The sequence below is a fragment of the Zonotrichia albicollis genome, chromosome 6 (genome assembly GCF_047830755.1).
Source record: "Zonotrichia albicollis isolate bZonAlb1 chromosome 6, bZonAlb1.hap1, whole genome shotgun sequence".
Lineage (NCBI taxonomy): Eukaryota > Metazoa > Chordata > Aves > Passeriformes > Passerellidae > Zonotrichia > Zonotrichia albicollis.
Genome location: NC_133824.1, coordinates 25,696,095 through 25,711,722, shown reverse-complemented (window position 1 = coordinate 25,711,722; position 15,628 = coordinate 25,696,095). Strand labels below are relative to the sequence as shown.

The window sequence follows — 15,628 nt, the reverse complement described above, 5'->3', positions numbered from 1 at the left end:
TTTGCTGGTGACACCAGCTAGGCAGGAGTGTTGATCTGCTGGAGTGTAGGAAGGCTCTGCAGAGGGATCTGGACAGGCTGGATCATTGGGCTGAGACCAGTGGTATGGGGTTGAACAAGGCCAAGTGTCATGTCCTGCACTTGGGTCACAGAAACCCCAGGCAGTGAGAGGCTGGGGGAAGAGAGCCTGGAAAGCTGCCCAGCAGAAAAGCAGCCGGATGTGCTGGTTGACCCTCTTTGCAGAAGTGGTTGATTAAAAAGGTTTTTCTGCCTTCTTGAAGAAGGACACCTTGTGTACCACAAACTTCTCTTCAAGCTCCTTCTTGACTGAAGTCTCTCTGATTTGCAGTTTAGCACACGATAGAGGCCATGCCAGCAGCAGAGCAAAGAAACATTCCCCTGCACTGAGCAAGAGCAGTACCCATGTCACTAGTTATTTGAAGAAATTGCCAGTCAGGGTAGCTGTACATCTCTAGGCTGTGACACTTCTGAGGCTGTATTGCTGTCTGTACCATTCAGAGCTGCAGTGCCAAAGAATAAAAATATCTCTAATATCATGTCATCCAGCTCTTTTCAGGGATGCTCAATACTGAACTGAGCAAGAGGAGATTTCTAGAGTCTCTCATCTCCTGTGGTATCACAGATTCAGAAATCCTAGAATCCTTTCCTCTGGAGGAAGCTTCTGGATATCCTTAGCATCACTGAATGATCCCTTTGTGAACTTGTGTCCAGGCCCTGGACCAGTGCCTGGTTTTCAAATCCCATACACTTTGTGCTATGAGGGGTGTCCCTTTTGACCCTGGAGTCTCTGTTCCACCTCAGGCTGAGACTACAGAGGGTTTGGCCAGAAACTTCTCCATTACCTCTCCAGTAAGAGTCAGTTCTTCCAATGAGACCTGGTCTCCAGAAGTTCCTGATGTGGCGGTGTGCATTCCAGATTCCACTTCAATTATTCACACGGGACTGCTCTGTGCTACTTGCTACTCAGACAGCCTCCCTCTCTCACTTTTCTTTTACATAAGACATGCTCTTCTCTAACCACAGAGAAAGGTCTCAGGAGTTGACATGTATTTACTCTAGGTGGGGTTCTCGATCCTACCCTTTTGAAAAGGAAATCTCCTGTATCAGGTGCAACCCCAAAGACAGTTTTAGTGGAGCAGGAAAGACTAGGAAAGATTTCACCCTTTGAATTGTTTCGTCAATTAAACAAGAGCAAGTCTGTCCCTCAGACTTTGGGGACCTTGGGGCTTGCACTTCAGCTTTGAGGCATTTATGTACTATATGTTTCCTATACAGTGTTTTCTGTCTTAAGAACATGAGGGCCCTGTCATTGTAAAGCTGCTTTTTGTGCTGAAGGATTTGCTGTCCTTGATCCTGAGAATCCAAACCAAACTATTCCAAGTCTGGTCTTAGGAGTGCTGCTAGTTCCTTGTGACCTGTCGGAAGCACTTTGCTCTTGTGCTCACACACCTCAGAGAAGATCAGTGATTGGCATCACTGCACAGGAACCCTGCAAGCAGCAGCCAGCTGTGTGCAGCACAGCTGGGGTTATTAAATGTCCAAATGCTTAGACAGAAAGACTTCCTGGACTACTAAAAATTATGTGATAGATTAATTAGAGATGACATTTAGAAAGGATCTTCCATTGTAGTCCCAGAAAGCCTCAGATTTCACCTATAAAAGGGATGCTCTGACTGGCAGCTTAAGGGCCACACTTTGCCCAGAGAAAATTCCTTTGCTGTGCTGGAAATGGGGAACATCTGCTAGTACTGCATGTATGGCCCAGCAGCTGAATGACCCCTGTAGTGCCTGTACATAATCAATTATTAAGAGTCAAGGCCTGCCATTCTTGTAACCACATGACCAGCAAGACAGGTTGTGGGGAGAGGGCTGAAGAGGGAATTAGACAGGATCACCTGGAAAGGCTCCATTGTCCCACCCATGGCTAGCATGTGAGGGGGAGCACACAGTTTGTTTTACACTAGGCTGCTGGGTCAGACAGGGTCAGCAAGACAGTAGATCATACAGCTTTTAACTGTGTTCAAATCCTACAGAGCTTTGTAGGAGATAGAAGTGCAGGCTGGCATCAGTTGTATCAGTGCTGATAGAATATGCTGGTTTTTTTCTGTGTAGTAAGGGATTGTTTGCACTAACAGCAGCTACCATACATAAACTGGGGGAAAAAGGTGCATTTTAACACACCAAGCCCAGACACAGTAAGTCCTGGCTTTGCCAAACATCTTCACAGCTGCTTTACAGGCACTTGCTTTTGAGTTCCTGAGCCCCAATTAGATGGCCAACGCCCCAGAGCAGCTGATAGCTGGAATGAGATTCACAGCAGCCAGGGTGCTGAGCAGGGGAATACCAGAGGAAAGCAGGAAGGCTGGGGTGAGTGTGGAGCCTCATTGTTCCCTAGAACTTAAGGATTTGAGTGGCCTTGAGTTAGGTACTTGCTGCTTACAATGGGTATTTATGGCCACAGAGTTATTTCCTAAAAGTAGTCGTCCCTTAGGACACGAGTAACTGGCTCATCAGGCACGTACTTGACATTGTAACCAACCTTATCATAAGAGCAAAGCACAGGATAGAGCAGCTGTAACCAGTCTCATTCAAAAGCAAGGCTAGAAGATGAGAGCCAAATGCCTCGTGTGTCATTGCTGGTGTATAGCTACCACACCGGGAAACGTCAAGAAACAAAGAGGCATCCTTGAATCCTGGTCCTGTTCATCTTCACAGCTCCTGCAAATTCTGTTACATTAAGTATGGTGTGGCACGAGCCTGGCAGCGACTCAGTGTGTGAAAGTCATCATGCTGTGTGAGTCCTTATTCATGTCCCTTCCAGAACACCTGTAAGTCAGTCACACTGTGAACAAAGGCACACATAAGAAAAATTAAACTCTTGGAACAACTTTTCCTAAATTTCCATCTCTTCAAAGTCTGTGTGTACAGTCAGTCTTGTTTAGGTTATACATGAATATCACAGACTCATTTGTAACACTCTGTACTCTTTGTAACCCCTTGTACTGCACACCTGCCTGACCACACAACCACAGAACCTCCTTGCAACTCCGCTCAGGCCATCTCTGGCTGTTCTAGTTGAATCACAGCACCAGCTTTGCTAACAGAATGTTTTCACTGTGGTTGTGTGAGGGACTATCAGTACCAGCAATGCCAAATACCTGGCAACCAAGTACCAAGCCACAAAAAAACAGTATAGTAGGATTCATTCTACCCGACTTCTTGCATTTCAGTATTGATACTTCCTTCCAAGTTTTCTCCTACATCACCATGGTTAGAAATAACGTTTTGGTCCACGCTTTGGGTGTGCCAGAAACCACTAGATAGCTAGAGGCTCACAATGGATTGTTTGAATTGACAATGTTGTTCAGCTGTTTATAAGACTATCTGGCATTTAAACCCAGTGCATGAAAAAATCTGAAGCGGGTGGAAAATGCTGTCAGACTGGAATGGTAGCTGACTTTGCAAAGGTGTAAAGTGCAGTGAAGGATGAGTGGTGCCAGCTGCCTGCATAGTCCCTTGCCTGCCATGGACTTCCTGCGTGGCCCTGGGCAAGCACATGGCTTCCTTGGGCTTCAGCTCCTTATCATTGCACCTGGGGCATCTGCTCACTGCACAGAGGTGCTGGGGAGATCCGTGCTTCAAGGGAGATGTGCCAAGGCAGTTGGGTTTCTAAGATTTATTCTACAGGGTCAAAGCAATAGAGAGCCTCCAAAGTATTGGTTAGCCTCGGTACAGAAATGGAAATTGTTTATCATGTTAAAACTGTTTCAGGAAACAAAGATATTAGAGTAAAATACTTCCCTTCCTTCCTCTCCCCCCACCTCCCCCCCAAAAAAGCTACAATTTGATACTGCTAAAACACCTTATAAAATCTCACTTGTCATTTTAATTAGCTTTCCCTTCAGTCTTTGCACTTCAAGGGCCTGTAGCCGCTGCCTTAATTCAGGTGAGATGTGTTAGTGATGCCTCCAGTCAGTCTGGTCTCGTGGCAGAAACGAGAGGCCAGGCTCTGCCAGTGAGACTCTGCCTCACCAGCCCAGCTGGGGAAGTGGCTCTGTCTGAGCAGTACCAGGGACCCTGAGCCTCAGAGCAGCACTCGCGGTCTGGCTGCCTCGGAGCTCACCTTCCCTCCTGGCAGAGTCTTTCACTTCTCCCCACGGGTCTGTAACGAAGCTGAGTTACAAACACAATAAAGATGGACCTAAAGGACCATGTTTTGTAAGCAGCCCTCTAAAACTTTTGTGGGTTAACAACACGGTTCCACTTTTGACTCATCTCTAGAAATGAGCCTCCTTTCTTTCTGCCAAAAAAGGTGACCTGCCAGCCAGTCTGACGCAAGGTAATTTGTCCTGTTTATCTGATGACTTCGATAAGGCATAAAGACTACTGCTCTACCTTCATCCTCAAGTACCAAGTTGTTTATGTGCTGTAATCCCGAGTGACCTTTTTTACAGTGAGAGCTTGAATGTGACCATAATTTGGAGAAAAATCTTTGTTGTAAAACTAAAAAAGCGCTTTAAATATGTTCTTGGTGTATTTTCTTCCAGCTTGCACATTATCCCTTGTCCTGGCCCCTCTCAGCAGTCACGAGATAAGCTTCGAAGAAACAAGGTTGTTGATTGACGGCTCATTAGAAGTTGCAAGAGCAACAAAAGGGAGCCTGCAGCAGCCGGAGCTCACCGCCCGCCTGGCTCTGAGGACGCTGGTCAGCGCTGGCCTGAGAGGAACAAAGACCGCGGGAGACACTGGAGGAAAACAACATGAAATTTTCATGGTGTGCGAGAAAGGCCAGGTGTAATGGATCAGGGCCAAAGCCTCCCCTGCCCCCACGGCCCCGCCGCATAGATTGACTTTCTATATTTAGGCACTCACGGAGAGCATAGGTTGTGCCACACCGCACGTACACGTGTGCACAAATCCAGGGTACCCTGACTTCTCTGTGCCAGACTGAATTATCCGTCAATCCATTTAGATTGAAGGGCTCCAAGTACATACAGTGTTAATATCTGTACATATTAGATGTCACAGCTCCAGCCTTAGATAAGGTCACACACTGAGCCAAACTAACCCCTGCAGTGTAAGCCAGGCGAGGCTTACGAGGAATGAATTTGGCTTAAGGTGCCTGCCCGTAGCTATGTTTGTTTTTACAAATCTTGTTTATCTCTCGTGTAAGCATTTCCTCGTAGTTAGGAGACTTCTGCCAGGCACACGCCAATCCACATCCAACCCACAAACTGGGGTGTCTGCTTCTTTAGCTTCCCACAGGGCTCTTCCAAGCCCCCTGATGCAAGTGCTGAAGGGCACTGGCTCATCAGACATGGTGGCTGGTGACAGCCTTCCCTCAATCCTCTCAGAGCTAAACAGAAGAGACATGTTCATGACAAATGGATGCAAAGAAAATTAGCCTTTGCCCTTTGTATACAGTGTCATCTGACAATAGTTGCAAGTGAGTTTTAATTAAAAATTTTCAGTGGAATCTTTTTGCTCAAATTCCCTCTTTTCCATGCTGAGGAGAATTCTGTTGAGGCATAGGTAGGTGTGCTTGATGTCAAAAATCATATTTTAATTCTAGTAGGTCACTTAGACTTCTTCAGTAAGTGCTCAAAAAAGAACAGTTATCTGCCTTATCTAGTAGTTATCTAACTTCCAGTTATGTGCATTTCATGAATAGTCAGATATAGGGCTTTATATTTATCTCTTGTAAGATTTCATACTAGTACAAATTCACTATGAAAGTGGATCAAAATTCCTGCATTGTGCTTTTTTTTTTTTTTTTTTGCATTTTAATACATTAAATACATGCAGAAACATTTGTAGGATTCTCCTAAATGGGGAACATCCAGTAGAAACACTGGACTTGGAGAGAAAATCAGATTGTAGAGGTGGTGTGCAACAAGGTGCCATTAATTATTTAACTTAGAAACTCACATGCTGCTGGAATTTAGGTAACACTTCTGGTCGTATTAAGACTTTACAGGTTGAGGAAAGCCAGTATTTTGTGAAATGGATAAAATGACACCAAAGACATTATTCTGCCATGGGATTTACTGATAAAACCTAAACCTATTACCTCTGCTCTTCAGTAAGCATAACTTAATATTAGATTTCATAAATTTAGTAGTGTTACGTGAGCATAAAACTGGGATAAACACAGATGTAATTTGCAGCTTGACTTTAAATTAATAAAATTCCCTGTCCTATAACACACAATAACCATTTTCATATCTTTAATATGTTTTCTCTTCAGTTCTTGAAGGGCTATAAGGGTAATGCTTAAAACTGAATCTTTATTTTAGCAATCGAGAGTTTGAGTCCTGAGTCCAGGCAAGGTGATTTGCCCAGGATTGCCTGTAGATTCCTTTTGAGCCATCTTTCATTCCTTTGTTCTGCCTTCAGCTCATGCCAGATCAAATTTTGATTTCACTTAAGAATTGAATTTACTTGTAGTTAGCTCTTCAGAAAAACTTCCAAAGTGTTATCTGCTGTAAACCACAATAAATTACTAAGGACTGAAGTTTGCATACAGAAATCTGCTGATTTCAGTAGAAGTGTGAGGATGGGGAAAGGGAGCTCTGAGAGAATCACCTAGCACGCAGCTATAGCAGCAAGCCTGTACAAAGTTGCTGTCGCAGCACAGCCATACACAAAAAGGCATGAGATGTAACCTTTCTCCTGGTTTGTAACCCACCCCTTCCCAGAGTGGCCTCAGTGAATGGAAAGGAAATATTGAAGCAGGCTGAGCATTCCTCAGCCGTGGGGCCGTGCGGGCTTCCTCGGGCCCTGCCCACACAAAGGCCAGCGCGGCTCTGCGGGGACCCCGCGGTCCCGGGGGGGCCCTGCGCGGGAGCTCCACATCCCTCCATTGTGATTTCCCCTGGAAAATAGTGCTGTGCTTTACAAAAAGCCCAAAACACAATAGTGTGACTCAGCAGTTCGGACCTGCGGGCCAGCAAGCCGGCTCTGAAAAGGTGTTGTTGCCTGTGAGGGAAGGAGGGAAGATTCCAGCGCTGCCTGCTTTTGGACCTCGCTTTGCCTCAGCCTTGGGTAAAGGTGTCTCCTGTCAGTGCTGTGCTGAGCTGCCAGGGGGCACAGACACGTCAGCCTGGTAGGTGCTGGAAGAACAGGCGTTCAAGGAAAACTCATAGAAATCACACAATCGTCAAACCTGCCCCGGGATTTTGGAAAGCCAGCTGGCATCTCGGACTGATACCACAAATCATACGGCAGGCAGAGGAGGCAGCTATCTCGGCTTTGCTGTCAATAAAAGTAGGTCAGGTACTGGCTTGCCAGCCTCTGAGTTACCATAACAATACTACTTGTAACACACTTCGACAACAAAAAGCACCAAAGCTAGAAACTACAGCTAGTAACACTCCGTGGCCATGCTGGGGGCCAGTCGCCGGTCCCCTTCCTGGGCAGAAGACAGCAAGAGAGAGACAAATGAAAAATGAGACCAGGTGGTGGTAGAAAGCAAAGAGACTGGCAGAGCAGCGAAGCAGATGAGAGGAAGAAAAGACAAGAGGGGAGGCAACATCAGCAAATAAGCAGAGAGGTGAAAAAGTAGCAGAAAACTTTAACAAAAGAAAGGAGAAATAGAATATGAAAGTCGATTTAACCAGAAACAGTCCCTCTGGCTAGTCCCCCTAGAAGGGGAGTGATGACTTAGGTCAGAAGAGGGGCTGTGCAGCCCCAGAGGGGAGGGCAGGGTGTGAACAAACCCACTTCCCCAGGGAGTGAACAAACCAGTCAGAGTCACAAATGCAGAGAGGCAGGGCACTGCCTGCCCATCTGCTCACAGCTTCCCCCTGCCCCTTGCCTTGCAGCCACTGAAAGGTGGGATCAGCGTCTCTCGGCCACTGCCTGCCTCTGCTCACCCTGCCTTCTCCCCACTCCTCCACCCTCTCCTGCTGCCGTTCCTCTGAATCCACAGTGAGCCTGCTCTCTGTGTGAAACACTCAGGAGAGCTTCCATTGCCTCAAGCTTCTGCACGGCTGCCTGATTGCCTTTCAACCTCCCCACTTTTGCTCCCCACTTGTTTTCCCCCTCAGTTTGCTTCTAATCAGAAGTTCTGGGCAAGATTTTAAAATCTGAGGCACTGCTCACGTGGGACTTCTGTACCCAAGGTGAGACAGACATTTGAAAAGCTGACCATTCAGGGTTTGGGACTTTTCAGTAAAGCAGTCCTTTGAACCACTGTGCTATTTGTTCAATTGCAGACTGTTTTTCCCATGGAATTTTTAAAATACATTATGATTGAGTCTCCCTTTTAAGAGCAGACAACTCTTGTGCTTCACTGTTTTTTGGGGATATTTTTTTCTTTGTTACAGACTGCTCCATTTTCACTGAGCACCCCCCAAAATTTTTTCTTTTTCTTTTCTTTTCTTTTCTTTTCTTTTCTTTTCTTTTCTTTTCTTTTCTTTTCTTTTCTTTTCTTTTCTTTTCTTTTCTTTTCTTTTCTTTTCTTTTCTTTTCTTTTCTTTTCTTTTCTTTTCTTTTCTTTTCTTTTCTTTTCTTTTCTTTTCTTTTCTTTTTTTTTCCTCTCCTCTCCTCTCCTCTCCTCTCCTCTCCTCTCCTCTCCTCTCCTCTCCTCTCCTCTCCTCTCCTCTCCTCTCCTCTCCTCTCCTCTCCTCTCCTCTCCTCTCCTCTCCTCTCCTCTCCTCTCCTCTCCTCTCCTCTCCTCTCCTCTCCTCTCCTCTCCTCTCCTCTCCTCTCCTCTCCTCTCCTCTCCTCTCCTCTCCTCTCTTTCAAAAATAGATCATTCAAATAATTGGAAGCAAGTAATGAAAACTGGTCCAGAGAGTTTCATGTTCTATTATGAGTTTTCCACATGTGTCAATCTGCTCTGCCGCTGCAAACCCTCAGCAGCAGGCAGGGAGGGAGGATGGGAGTTTGAAGGAAGACAACCTCCCTTTAACAGAATGGACAAAAGTACTACTTGCCACCTGCTGGCACCTTTTGAAGGAACTCAGCATGTTTTCCCCCACAGAATTGTCCATCTACTACTGTACACCTGTAGAACCTGAAGCACAAAGCATGTGAATGGATCCCACTGCAGTATTGTGTCTTTTGCAGAGCTGGGATGCAAGCATCTCCTCACCATTTCTCTGCCCTCTGTAGCTCTTCCTCCCCTGTCTGTCCCAGCAGTGAATGACTTGCTGGACTTTGATGAGCCACAAAAATGAAAAAAAGATTGCAAAAAAGAAATAGCAAACACCTCTCCAGATTTAAGGAGATACTTTACTGTAGTTTTGTAAGAGGATCTCATCTATCTCTTTAATAAGTAAAGAATTTGGGTGACACAGGACCTTCTTGTCTCCAGTGGAGAACATTTTTTTCCCAGGGAACCTGAAGCTCAGTTATTAAAAATGAAAATCTGTCTCAGCCTTTCAACTCTGTTCTTGGAAACACCAGCCCTTAAAAAGGGGAGAGTTAAAAAGGAGCCAAACAGAGGGACCTTTTCCAGATAAAGCTTTCCTGTCATCTTGGTATCGGGACGGACGGCGGCACTCGGCTGCAGAGAGGAGAAAAGGTGAGCTGTGTTGCTTTTTACATATCACAGAAAATGCTGTGTTTCCTCTTCAGAATTGCTGCCCACCTGGAATGCTGAGCTGCACATGCACAATTAAAACCCAAAGAAAACCCTTTTCCCAAAAGTGCCTTATGCAACTCCCCAGGCTGGTGTGGGAAAGGGGATTTCATGAGCATTAGAGATACTGTGATGAACTGGTGAATCGTTAGTTGCAAACATTCCTTCAGGAAAATTGTAAAGCAGCATCCTGTTCTGCCAAATTATTTTCAGCCTTGTTTTCCAGAGTTTGACATTTGTCAGGAACTTGGGTTTTTTTTCCCCACCCATACTGTAAAGTCTATCCCTTCTAGTTGTACTGGCATTTGGAGATGATTTGCCAGTGGATTCAATGGAAGAAGAATAAGGTCCTCAGTTTTGTTAGTTGTCATAAGTATGCATTAAAATATACTGCATTTAAAATGAATACAGTGAAAACAAAAATTTAAGGCAGCAAAAGGAACTTTTTCTTCAGAAAGCAGGATTTTTTTGCCTACATAGTAAACTTAAACTTTTGGGGTTTATAAAAAAAAGTTTCTAACATGAGGAGAGCATATTAATGTCATTAATTGAAGAGAATAAAGACAAAGATCAAAAATTACTTGAAGAATATTCTCTAGTTTGTGAAACAGGGAACACCATAGATTTACATATGAAAATGGAGGGTTGGAATTTGCAAACAACAGTGTCCCTAGACAGACTCTTCATAAACGTATGAGCTGACTGAATATTCAATGTCCTGTAAGCCCTTTAAGATACGAAAACTTGCTATTGGAGAAAAAAAATTATATTTTTCTATTCTATATTTTTAATGCTTATCTTTCTTTTTATATATTTAAATAGGTAACAATGTGAAGTACTCAGCAGATTCTAGCACCAGATCCTCCTTTTGAACTATTGACAGAATTAGGCAATTCTGTTTTTATATTTACTTTTATTTTCTAGCTTCAGTTTTAATTTTATTGCATCTAGGACTTAATGCTTCAGTGTGCTGAACACCCTGAATGGTCCTGTACTGCAACATAAACAGTCAGCACTAGGGGTCAAATCTCTCTGCTTTACCATCACATTAAGGATAGCTGAGTGCTACTTTTCTACCATTTTCTATCCAAATATGAATGATTTTGAGGTCAAACCTCAACAAAATAACACTGAATATTTACCAAACTAAATGAGTTCTCTGCTGGTTCCAGCCAAAGGTCCACACAGCACAACACACAGTCTCTGGCAGTTGTTTGCCAAAACATGTGACACACGTAAATGTGATGTTCCTCTTCTGCATGATGACAACAATACAACATCTACAGGATGACAATATCTGTATGGGGATCTTCCACAATGTACTTTGTTAGGACCTGATGCTGCAAGGTCTTCTCTGTTTGGTGACCTGTGAGCAGCACTGAGAATAATGAAAAAGCTGAGAATCTCGAATCTGTGCATGTGCCCCTAGATAGGAACAATCACTGTCATTAGTTTTAAAATAAATGAAAGAAATAGATTTGGGAGTTTTTAAAGAATGTAATAAAAATGTGTCCCTTAGGTATTTTGAACTTGGAATTCCAAAAGAATTTTCCACCCTAGCTGATTTGCACTGGCACACGTTGGTAAGGGAGGTAATGGAGTCTCCATCCCTGGAAGTATTCTAAAGGTATCGGGATATAGTGTAGGTTTAGGTGGCCTTGTCTGAGCAGTGGGGTTGGACCAATCATCTCCAGGCACCCCTTCTACCTCAGCAGTTTTGCAGATCTGTGATAACTGAGCCCCAAAATCAAAAGTCTCAACCAGGCAAGGAACCCTTGCAGGCAGTGAAGTGTGGTGTCAAACCCCAAGCTTACACATGACCCAGCTGTGACATTTGGCAGCACCATAACTTTTCATGCAGTGAGATAAAGACCTGATTCTGCCCTGCCCTGAGTATATCTGGGGAGGCCTGAGTATAGTCAGTGCTCATTACCAATCACAGTCAAAATGTTCTTGATCTTACCCCTCTGAAGTCAAGTTTGTCTTTGCAAGGAGTGGATCAGGCCTTTACAGAATGAGGCTGCAACTCTGTAAAGATCAGATATAGATTTTCCTTTAGTATAGCCCTTATGAAATCCCAATAGTGGAGTCAAACATCTGAGGAAGTTTATGCTGCAGGAGTTCATCCAGAATCCAAGAAAGGAAGATGATGAAGAAGAGAAGTCATAAGAGTGAGATGGGAAAAAGCAGGAGAGAGTGCACAGGAGTACAGAATTAGAAGGGAAAACATGGGCCATGGAAGAAACCCAGAGACAGGAGAAAATGCTGTTGTTTGGTCTCTCTCTCTCTGTTTTTTTTTTTTTCAAAAAAAGGGAAGAAAAATCTTGGGAACTTCCCCTACATCAATAGCAGGCAAAAGAAATTCTATTCTGTGCAAAATCTCTAGAACTGGACAACTGCTTCGAGAAGATGAAAGTGTATAGCAAGTGTTTTTGAGAGGAGAAGGAAGGAAGGAAGGAAGGAAGGAAGGAAGGAAGGAAGGAAGGAAGGAAGGAAGGAAGGAAGGAAGGAAGGAAGGAAGGAAGGAAGGAAGGAAGGAAGGAAGGAAGGAAGGAAGGAAGAGAAGGAAGGAAGGAAGGAAGGAAGGAAGGAAGGAAGGAAGGAAGGAAGGAAGGAAGGAAGGAAGGAAGGAAGGAAGGAAGGAAGGAAGGAAGGAAGGAAGGAAGGAAGGAAGGAAGGAAGGAAGGAAGGAAGGAAGGAAGGAAGGAAGGAAGGAAGGAAGGAAGGAAGGAAGGAAGGAAGGAAGGAAGGAAGGAAGGAAGGAAGGAAGGAAGGAAGGAAGGAAGGAAGGAAGGAAGGAAGGAAGGAAGGAAGGAAGGAAGGAAGGAAGGAAGGAAGGAAGGAAGGAAGGAAGGAAGGAAGGAAGGAAGGAAGGAAGGAAGGAAGGAAGGAAGGAAGGAAGGAAGGAAGGAAGGAAGGAAGGAAGGAAGGAAGGAAGGAAGGAAGGAAGGAAGGAAGAAGGAAGGAAGGAGAAAAAGAAACAGAAAGATTGACCCCAGTATACAAGAGCATGTTCAGTAACACACAGAAACACAGACACCTCAAACCTGGTTGTCAGTGTTTCCCTCAGCCCAATACATCCAAGGCACGGCTGAATTTGCAGGACTGGCTGTGGAAAGGCTATATGGAAAACACAAACTCCTGTCTTCGGTGTTTGCAGTAGGAGCCAGAGCACCCCAAGAGAGGGTGAAGCATTTTCCCGATCCAATGACATTATCTGGAGGGAAAAAGTGGCCTCAGTTTTGGTTTCAGAAAAGCAAGGAGTAACCTTGGCAGGCTGCCTTAAACTTTGCTCCCTTCAGAAGAAAACCCCAACAGCAATATCCTCTCACTTTTATTTATAGACAGCAAGCAATCTTGTTCTCACACACACTGATGGAAATGTGCAGCACTTTCTCCTACCAGCACTGGGTGCTGAACACAGGGAGCCCTTCCATCAGGATGCAGGCCAGCTTTCCCTCAGAGTCTGGCTTATGTGAGAAATACACAGGGATGGTCAAACATGAAATTCAAGACTTTTTTTCTGCCTCACACAACAATAAAGTGTGGCGGAACACATTTAGTAAAGCCACTGATATGTGTCAGGGCAGAAGACACCGTTTTCCACTCCTCTGCACTCAGACTGAGCCCCCTGAAAAATCACCCCATTGACCAAATGTTTTTAAGATAACAAAATAAATAGAATCAACCCCGTATGTTTTTCTTGTTGATCCTTTGCTTTATGATCCATGAGACTACCCTTAATTTCCCTATTCCAACCATGAGAGCTACAAAAATAGAAAAATAGAAATGAAAACTGAGCTCATCAGACAAGACTACCCCCACTAAAGTCAAGCTGGCCCTGTGTGGGTTTTGGAGCCCACCCAGGCAGAGCAGCTTGCAAGGCCCGTGCCTAAGATCACAATGTACTCTGCAATTACAGCACAATGCTGACAATAGCATTTTGTCAGTAAAATAAGAAATAGTTGTGAAGACATGTGAGGAATATGTAGGGGGGATAACTAATTAAAAGAGGCAATTTTTGTTCACTATTCTTTTGAACAGTAGAGCAGGCTGATAGAAGGGTTATAGGATGGTACAGTATTTCCATCCACAGATGTCACAGGGACACTGCTGCACGTGATTTAAGATTAATCTCTTGAATCAAAATGTCACCATGTACACTAATGAGCAAAAACTCTCTGGCAGAGAATCTGTCCCTTGGGCTCCTGTTCCCAGGTAAGAAGCTTGTCTCCATACTATTGTAGAAACTCCCTCAGCTGAGAGCAGTGAGGTTGGTGGTATAACTTGCCCCTGGTTCACAATTTTCCATTTCAGACTCGCTGTCTCTGTCTTGGTTTCGGTCTATTTACTCGGAGCCATTTCTTAACAATGTCTAATTTCCTCAAGGAATCCCTCTGAGTCCCCTCTCTTAGAAATGCTGCCATATCTTTTTTTTAATCACTGAAAGGCACAAATATCCTTCCTGAGCCCTCTTACCATCCAGCCTGATTACACACATAGATTTCAGTTTCCATACATTTTGTACACAGTAGGAGTTCCCAAAATGCAGCCTCTGGGGATATAAAGTGTGGCCCCAACTGCAGCTCAATGAGATGAAAACAAAGCCGATCAGGTACTGTTCTTACTGTTAATGAGCCTAACCAGCAGGCAGTTATTACTCAGTCTGGAAGACATAAGTGGTTGGAATCATAGCACATTCATTTTTTATTTATAGTGATACACATTCAAATTAGAAGTAGCCCTCCAGCAGCTGGCATTTTGCCAGGGTCTGACCATCAGTGTGATAAAATTTGACTTGATGATATAGAATGCCTCTTGTTGCCTTTTGTTTTTTTTTAATATCAGTTGCCTCTTCCCCTACTCACAATTCCCTTGACTATCAAAAGTGAACAATGAGGCTTAATTACTTTAAGAACCTTGTCCTCTTGTCCTTTACTGAAAATAAAAGAGTATTTTTTCTTTCTTACTTGATGGTGAGGTACAAGTCAAACATGATATGACCTTCTCGTAAACAAGTAGACTCAAGCCTTCTGGCAAATAAAAGAGTCGAAATGAACACTTGGACGAGAACCTCAAAGAAATGGGTTTTTGGAGACAATGAACATTATTAGCCTGTTAATCTATTAATGGCAACTGTAAATACCTCACTCAAAATCATAGTGACTCTGAAACGTTTAACTGGAGAGGCTCTGTGAGCCTGCCCAGGACAATGTGATACGAGGAAAACGTAGTAATTCGCCTCACCTTGCTGGCCATCGGTTTGCAATCTAACCCCTCCCCTGAGTTTAAGTTACAAACCTCAGTAACTGTGTGGCAGACTTGACAGCAATTAACATTACTCAGCTGCCAGCTGGGTTTTAAAACCTCCCTTGCAGGCGATCTTGTTACGTAGATTTTAAAAACAGCCTGACAGGGTGCTGCTCTGCGCCAAGGAGCTGGGTCCTGCCTCTCTTAGCATGGTGAGATTTTGCCACTGATTACAGGGGGAGCTGATAAATCATTGGCAGAGTTAAGGTAAATGCACCGAGCTGTTGTTCGCGGCATGAGGCTTGGGGTTTTTATGCTAACCTCATCGAGGGGGCTTCACAGAAAGTGCTGTGAATAAATTATCCTTATTAGTTTGATTCTTAGTCCTGTGCAGTCCTGTAGTCGTACTCATCTACAGGAAAGAGCACAACACACTGCGAAGAACTCCTAGACCCTCACACCTCAGGGCTCAGACTTTACAAATCGCGAAGAACTTTCTAAGTCATTTAAAGCTGAAAAATCAAAGTTTTGTTCGAAATCAACTAGCTGGAGTGGCACTCCCATCAGATTTAAAGCTAGCCCAGCGCGGCTGCGGCTCAGTCCCGGCTGGGGCTGCCCGCCGAGCTGCGGAAGCGTTCCGAGGTGTGAGCAGCGCGTCCCGCTGAGGGCGGACACGGACCGGGCCGGAGCGGGCCCGCGCCGCCCCGCCTCAGCCGCGCGCCGGGCCCGCCTCTCCCCCCCCCATTGGCTGGCGGGCGGGGGCGGGGCGGGG

At 44.7% G+C, this 15,628-nt stretch overlaps 1 long non-coding RNA gene across 1 annotated transcript in view; it reads left to right on the top strand.

The window, feature by feature from the left end:
• The window catches only part of LOC113459595 (uncharacterized), a 70,533-nt gene extending 64,804 nt beyond the window's left edge, over positions 1 to 5,729 (top strand). Inside the window, exon 3 of the long non-coding RNA XR_012580804.1 lies at positions 4,568 to 5,729. This is a non-coding gene — a long non-coding RNA (uncharacterized LOC113459595). The remainder of the gene's footprint in view (positions 1 to 4,567) is intronic.
• Positions 5,730 to 15,628: the final 9,899 nt, after the last annotated feature.